The sequence below is a fragment of the Penaeus japonicus genome, unplaced genomic scaffold, assembly GCF_977035675.1.
Source record: "Penaeus japonicus unplaced genomic scaffold, GWHDUDI00000001_assembly GWHDUDI00000012, whole genome shotgun sequence".
Taxonomy (NCBI): domain Eukaryota; kingdom Metazoa; phylum Arthropoda; class Malacostraca; order Decapoda; family Penaeidae; genus Penaeus; species Penaeus japonicus.
In genome coordinates this window covers 42,672,700-42,680,199 of record NW_028234414.1, presented here as the reverse complement: position 1 = coordinate 42,680,199, position 7,500 = coordinate 42,672,700, and the positions used below count along the sequence as shown (strand labels likewise).

The window sequence follows — 7,500 nt, the reverse complement described above, 5'->3', positions numbered from 1 at the left end:
TGCTCACAACAAGTGTCCTTTTGACACTTGTTGTTTTTCTTTTATTTTATTGAACTTTTATTGTCTTTCAATGGTTTTTAAAAGGGTTGCGGCCATAGCGAAATTCATGGCCAGGTCAAAAGAAAGATATTTGATATAGAAGGAGGAGAGACCTTTTGTGTTTGAATACATATAATGAAATAAACTGTGATGATCGGAATTATTTCGTTTTTATATCTTTTAAGTATCTTTCAAGTCCTTTTTGTGAAACTGAAATAAGAATGTTTGCCTGACTCTAGCCACGCCTGCTCGGCAATGTCCTGTGTAGGAACTCTTTCTTTCCACATACAAACTGACATACACTCATACACATACATAACATACATTTTACACGTCTTCTACTGTCTCGCATATACACGGGTGCTGATCCCTTATCAGCTGGTGGCAGCCTACCCCTACACAGGACGGGATTCACGTTACCATGGATTCAATCGGGATTTTACTTTGGGGCAAGGGAATGTCTCGGGGAATCACTACAGCTCTTATTTATTTTTGGTGATCAGCGGTGGGATCTGAATGTTTCAGGCAAGCATTAATTTCAGGTATTCTTTCATGTGGGTTAAAAGTCCGTTTCAGGGATTAAAAGTCCAGTATTTTTCGTATAGGTAAAGGTCTATTTCATTAATTTAAAGTAATGGGTAAACGAAAGCTGCGGAGAGGGTTAGTTGGTGAGTCAGAGGCAGGTCCATCGGGAGAATCTTCACGAGACGATTCCAACACGAGTGGTGAGTTGACCCTTTTGCCCAGAGAAAACATGGACATTTCATTGTTTGACGAGTTGCAGACTCAAATTAATAGTCTGAAAGCTCTGGTCCAAGATTTGCAGCTAAAGAACTCTGAATTAGAATTAAAATTAGAACAACAAAACAGGGCAACACCAAGTACTAGTGAAGCTTCTTCCCGTGAACCGGTAGAGTATGTTATACAGAAGGAAGCGGTAATTATTTTTAAAGCTGAGACCTCTGCTGCTCAACCTCTGAAAAGAAATCAGGAGGTAGAGAGTTGGATCCGCAGCATTGAGAACTTGACGAGACCTCCCACTGATTCTGCCTATATTCGCGCGGCGAAGGCTTCGTGCAGAGGAACGGCAGACTTGATAATCAATGGACCCCTGTTTGATAGAATTTCAAGTTGGGAGGAATTTAAAGTTAAAGTAAGGGTTAAATTCAGGGGGACATGTTCTGCCACAGACTTTTTTAGAATACTTGAAGGATATAAGTTGAAGTCCGATCAAGCTCCTCTCGATTTTTATGTTCGTTTAGAGGGTAATGTATACCAAGGTTTTTATGATTATCCTGGAGCCATAGGGGATCCTGACGAATTGATCAGGAGGGTATTTTTAAGAGGTTTGCCATTTTGGTTGAGGGAAGCTTTAGTCCTAAAGGAGGATGGTTCGTTGTCGGAGATTGTCGATGCTTCTCAGAGGATTTGGAACCTTCGAGTTGGTGTAAAAGGCGAAAGTGAAGGTAATGTGAGTACCCCAGAGACAGCAGGTGAACCTGAGTACCCAAGGAGAAGTTTACGTCCAAGGCAAGTAGCTCCTGTTGAAAGGTATTGTTCTTACCACAAATCTGACTCCCATGATACAGCCGACTGTCGAAGTCGTCAACTGACGAGGTGTTTCCTGTGTAAGAAGGAAGGACACTTTGCCAATAGGTGTCCCTTTCTCGCGGCCCGCCGGGACGAAGAGGTTCCGACCCCAGGTGGAGGACCCCAAGGAACCAGTAATGCCCGTGAGTAGCCAAGTAAAACATGGGAGACCCATAGTACACTTACAGGTTAATGGTCAAACGGCTGAAGGATTTGTGGATACAGGATCAGAAGTGACTATACTTTCCCGAGATGTCATGGAAAGGTTTAAAATACACCGACCTTTTTCTTCGTCGAAAACCCTGCGAGGTGCTTCGGGACGACAGTTTCCGCCTGAAGCGGAAGCGACGGTAAGAATCGAAATCGCTCCTCATGTCTTCTGCTTCCATAAAGTATGTATAGTGAATGAAATATCTTTCCCCGGTGATATTTTACTGGGCATAGACTTACTCCGAAGATTCAACTTCCGGCTAATCTCTTACCACTCACCCCTTAGAAAATATATGGTGTTTAATGGCGTGAAGGTGCCGCTCACATATTCCGATGCCGCCTCAAGGGAGGTGCAGGTGATTAATAAGACCATCCCCGGAAGAGAAAAACCTGGTTCAGGTGGACGGACGTGCAACATGGGTGAGGTAGAAAACAGTGTTGTGGTTCAGAAGACAGTGCAGTGCCCTCCCCATAGTGGTATTTTTATACATGGACAAGTGCAGAATGGAACCCGGCATCCGGAGGTATGTATCTGTGGAATTACTGATCGTGTTTTAGTGCCTAGGACCGTGGTGACTGTAAAAACGAACATGGTTAATGTGTGGGTAGTGAATGATGGACCAAAGCCAGTGACACTTAAGGGGGGTATGGTGATTGCAAGAGTTGAGCCTGTAGAACAAACTTTTCACCAAGACTCTGCTTCAAGGGAAGTGCCTCTTAAGAACTTTGTGCCCACTAGCAGGGAGGATAATGATGGGGATTCTCTAAGCAGTGTTACGGAGGATTTCATCGACGATTTCGATGACTTTTATGGAACCCAAGATTTCGGCTACACTGAGGACCAATACACCGTCTTCCCTGAAGTTAATTTCGAAACGTACGCTGTTGGTGAGACGGAAGCTAGCCTCGACATACCGAAGGAGAAGGTAAACCATCTTACAGTTGACCAAAGGTACCAATTGTTCTCCGTTTTAAACAAATTTCCCAATTTATTTAAGGAAGGAGCTCCACTGGGGAAAGTGCCAGGTATTTCCCATAGGATAGTAACCTCCAGTGAGACCCCTCTGAGGACCAGACAGTGGCGTCTACCGGAACATGCGAGGACCACCATAAGGGAAGAGTGTGATAAAATGCTTACTGGTGGCATCATCGAGCCTTCAAAATCTCCTTGGTTGTCCCCCGTGGTTCTGGTCAGGAAAAAGGATGGGCAGGTAAGGTTCTGCATTGACTTTAGGAACCTGAACAAAGTAACGATTGGGGATGCATATCCAATGCCCCGTATAGATCAGACCATTGATGAACTGCATAACACTGAGTGGTTCACTGCCCTTGATGCCCGCTCTGCTTACTGGACGGTGGAAGTAGATCCAGAGGATAGGCATAAAACGGCATTTTCAGATGGCCACCGACTTTTCCAGTTTGCCAGGCTCCCTTTTGGACTCGCCACGGCCCCATCCACCTTTCAGAGGGCCATCAACACAGTATTGGCTCCAGTCTTGGGGAGACATGTGCTAGCATACCTGGATGACGTGGTGGTTTACTCCCGTTCGTTTGATGAACATCTAGAACATCTGGAAGAAACCTTAGACTTGCTCAGTAAGGCTGGCTTCTGCCTAAATGTCGGTAAGTCCTCCTTTGCCACTCATGAGTTCAAATTCCTGGGATACCTTATAACCAGGGAAGGGATACAGCCAGACCCAGCTAAAGTAGAGGCCATTAAGACCATGAAGCCCCCACAGAATGTGAAGGGAGTAAGACAGTTTTTGGGATGTACCGGATTCTTCCGAAAACACATCCCCAGTTATGCCATGATAGCTGCCCCACTCACCTCTTTAACCAGGAAGGGACGATCATTTCGGTGGACAGAAGAGCATCAGCAGGCCTTTGAGGAGCTGCAGCGACGACTGATGTCGGCACCGGTCCTCCGGAAACCAGACTTTAAACGTCCCTTTGAGGTGCATTCCGATGCGTCACAGGTAGCCATCGGCGCATGTCTTATGCAGCGAGATGGGGAAGGGGTCCCTCATGCTGTTGCCTACTTTTCACGAAAGCTTAGGGAGGTAGAAAGGAGATATCCCGTGATTGATATTGAGGCCCTGGCAGTTGTCGAAGCTGTCAGAAATTTTGATGCGTATCTTTATGGCAAATCATTTGTGATTTATACTGACCACCGGCCTTTAGTATACGTATTTAAGCAGGTCACGAAGTCAATCAGGATGACTAGATGGTCCCACGAACTCTCCTTCTACCAGTACGAACTTCGGTACAAACCAGGTGCTTCCCATCATGTACCTGACCTCCTAAGCAGAGCAGTAGCGGCAACATCTCTTGTCATGGACGCCCAGAAGATTGCCGAAGAGCAACAGAAGGACCCCCTATGGACTGAGATTATCCAGTACCTTCAGGAACAAAGACTGCCCCGACGAAGAACCCCCTTTCCGTTAGAAGAATTCGAGGTAAGCGATGGCCTTTTATACCATTTACGTCACCTTCCAGACCGTGTGATCCAGCAGCTAGTGATCCCTCGCACCATGAGGGATGAGGCAATAAAATCGGTGCACAGCGAACCAACAGCAGCCCACCCTGGAGTCTATAGGACTTATACGCGTCTGAGAGACCAGTATTACTTTCCTCAGATGTTGCTGGGCGTCAAGAAGTTCGTGGCAGCATGCCCCCAATGTCAACGGCGAAAAGGAGTTGCGGTGCGAAGGGCTAAATTAAGTTCAGCCCCAGAGGTGACACAGGTTATGGAGAGGGTGTCGGCAGATCTTCTAGATTTGCAAGGATCGCTGAATGGTTACCGCTACGTTCTGGTCATCGTAGAACATCTTACCAGGTATTTGCAGTTGATACCTTTGAAGAACAAGGATGCAGAAACAGTGGCTAATGCATTTGTGGAAAAATATGTGACGCTTTTTGGACCTCCTAATACTCTAGTAACGGATTCCGGGGGCGAGTTCAAAAACCGTCTCTTTTCCCAGGTATGTGAAATGCTGAAGATAAAGTTGGGATATACTACAGCTTTCCATCCACAGGCTAATGGTATGGTAGAAAGGAGTAACAGGGTTATAAAGGATGCCCTGGCTACCCTGGTAGGAGAACACCCGGACGAATGGGATGAGCTCCTTCCGTACGTACGTCTCGCCCTGAACACGGCGGTACACAGGAGTACCGGACAGCCGCCGTTGTACCTCATGATAGGGAAGGATGGTTATTTCCCTGTAGGGCTGACGAACCGGCAGGAGGTTGATGAAGGATCCGCTCAACGGTTCCGCGAAAGGCTCAAGGAGGCTCGAGCGGTTGCAGTGGAAACGGCCCGTCGCGCACAGTCGATATGGGCCGAGGACTACAACCGGAGAGTGCGGCAGAAGTTCACGCCAGCAGAGGGTGATCTTGTCCTCATCAGAGAGTACGCCCGCAGGACAGGAGTTGCAGGCCGAGCTCTTGGTTCCCGGTGGAGTGGCCCTCTGCGAGTGAAGAAGCAGGTAGGCCCTGTCACCTTCATCTGCCAGTCGACGCAGCCGCCTTACCGAGAGAAGGGTTACCACTGTAACCAGATGAAGCGGTACGTGGTCCAAGAAGAGCTAGAGTTCTTCCCCGAGGCTGAGGTGGACGATGGAACCGAGGATCCGAATGTCCCCGGTGCGAGTAACCAGGAGTAAGCGTCCACTGCCTGATGTAGGTATTGACCTTCTTTGTCGCAGCTGATCGTGATAAAGGGCTAACATTGAGGTTTCGCCCTGTAGTATTAGAGTGGGTTATCCCTGATTTTGTTTGGCTCTTTTTACTTTCGTTTTACTTTAAGGTTAATTTTAAGTTTTTGATGTTTTTAGGATTGTGTTTTTGATGGGTTCAGCCAGTTTTTAGTTTTTCTCTATTACTGTTTTTTTTGATAATTTATTTTTTTAATGTTGGCTGTTTGTTTTATTTAAGGTCGTGGATCTCTCCCCTTTTCATATTTTTAGATTTATTCTTTTGCCTGGATGATGACTTAACTATGCTCGGCAGTAAAACCCCTTTTTATTTTGCAGTGTGTGTTTAGTCCACAGGCCTTGACGATGCGGCCTATGAACTTTGAGGGGGAGGAGTTGTAGTGATGTGCTTCGCCCCAGCCATCCCTCCAGGACCAATGCACGAGTTTTCCTTTGTCGCCACGAGGGGGAAGCGGCGCCAAGAGATGGCGTTGTCCTGGAGGGCCTACTACTCGCTCCCTCCTTGGAAGGAGGGCCTACCACATGCTCCCTCCCTGGAAGGGGGCCCATAAATACCCCTGCAAGGCCCTGGATCGTCAGCAGATAGCCTCTAGCACATGAGCCACAAGCTCGGCAAAAGCACTGCTCACAACAAGTGTCCTTTTGACACTTGTTGTTTTTCTTTTATTTTATTGAACTTTTATTGTCTTTCAATGGTTTTTAAAAGGGTTGCGGCCATAGCGAAATTCATGGCCAGGTCAAAAGAAAGATATTTGATATAGAAGGAGGAGAGACCTTTTGTGTTTGAATACATATAATGAAATAAACTGTGATGATCGGAATTATTTCGTTTTTATATCTTTTAAGTATCTTTCAAGTCCTTTTTGTGAAACTGAAATAAGAATGTTTGCCTGACTCTAGCCACGCCTGCTCGGCAATGTCCTGTGTAGGAACTCTTTCTTTCCACATACAAACTGACATACACTCATACACATACATAACATACATTTTACACGTCTTCTACTGTCTCGCATATACACGGGTGCTGATCCCTTATCAGCTGGTGGCAGCCTACCCCTACACAGGACGGGATTCACGTTACCATGGATTCAATCGGGATTTTACTTTGGGGCAAGGGAATGTCTCGGGGAATCACTACACGGGTACATTTTTTTTTCGAGAAAATTTTGCATGAAAGTCTCTAGTATAGTGACGATCCAAGGTGCTGAGGTGGTGAAGTAATTCATATTCTCTGCATTAATTGAGAAAGTTTTGCTTGTCAATTGAGACCAGAGAAACACAGTCAAGGTCTATATGCAATATTGCTATGTTTACAAGCTTATATTCTAGGAAAGTTTCTACAGTGGTGGTTTATATATACATTTCGTAGATCTGCCGTAGCTAAATGAAACATGAGGTATTTATTTGAGGTATATACTGTAGATATAGAGATATAAGTATTCTTATGCATTTTTTATTATTATTCCAAAACTAGCTATGTCATGGTAGCATTTTGAAAGTTTTGTGTTGAAAGTTGTATATTTTGAAATACTTTTCTTTTGCCTATTTGTTTTTTTCTCTCTATGGACATATAGCAAAGTCATATTGATCGGTAGGACTAATTTTTTGTGGAAAAAGTAAGTTTTGCAACAAGACCTCTTTTAACTGTTAGAATTACGCTATCATATGAGTACCTGGCAACTCTCTCCCAATTACCAACTGCCATGCGCATTAAAATCAACTGATAAAGCAGACAAGAAACCAACAGCTGTGCCGCACGAGAATAACAAATAAGTACATTTACTTTACAACGCTAAGAAATACAAAAGGAATTGCAATAAGGGAGAGGAAGAGAGATGAAGAACAGAAAATAATTGTTGGCAACCGGAAGAGAGTGAGTAAAAATTCCAGCTGACGAGCAGTTTATTCAGTGACGACCTGGTTTCCCTTGAGGTCGCTGGTGAGTGAG

The 7,500-nt window shown here is 45.3% G+C and overlaps 1 protein-coding gene across 3 annotated transcripts in view; it reads left to right on the top strand.

Moving 5' to 3' along the window:
• The first annotated feature begins 7,263 nt into the window (after positions 1–7,263).
• Positions 7,264–7,500, top strand: part of LOC122256462 (uncharacterized) — a 10,673-nt gene continuing 10,436 nt past the window's right edge. For 2 of the 3 annotated variants that reach the window (XM_086542828.1, XM_086542829.1), the window contains exon 1: positions 7,264–7,425. The gene's annotated coding sequence lies outside the window, so the exon portion shown is untranslated. Of the gene's footprint in view, positions 7,426–7,474; positions 7,492–7,500 lie in introns of those variants that run through there. The other variant, XM_086542830.1, reaches the window with a different exon arrangement.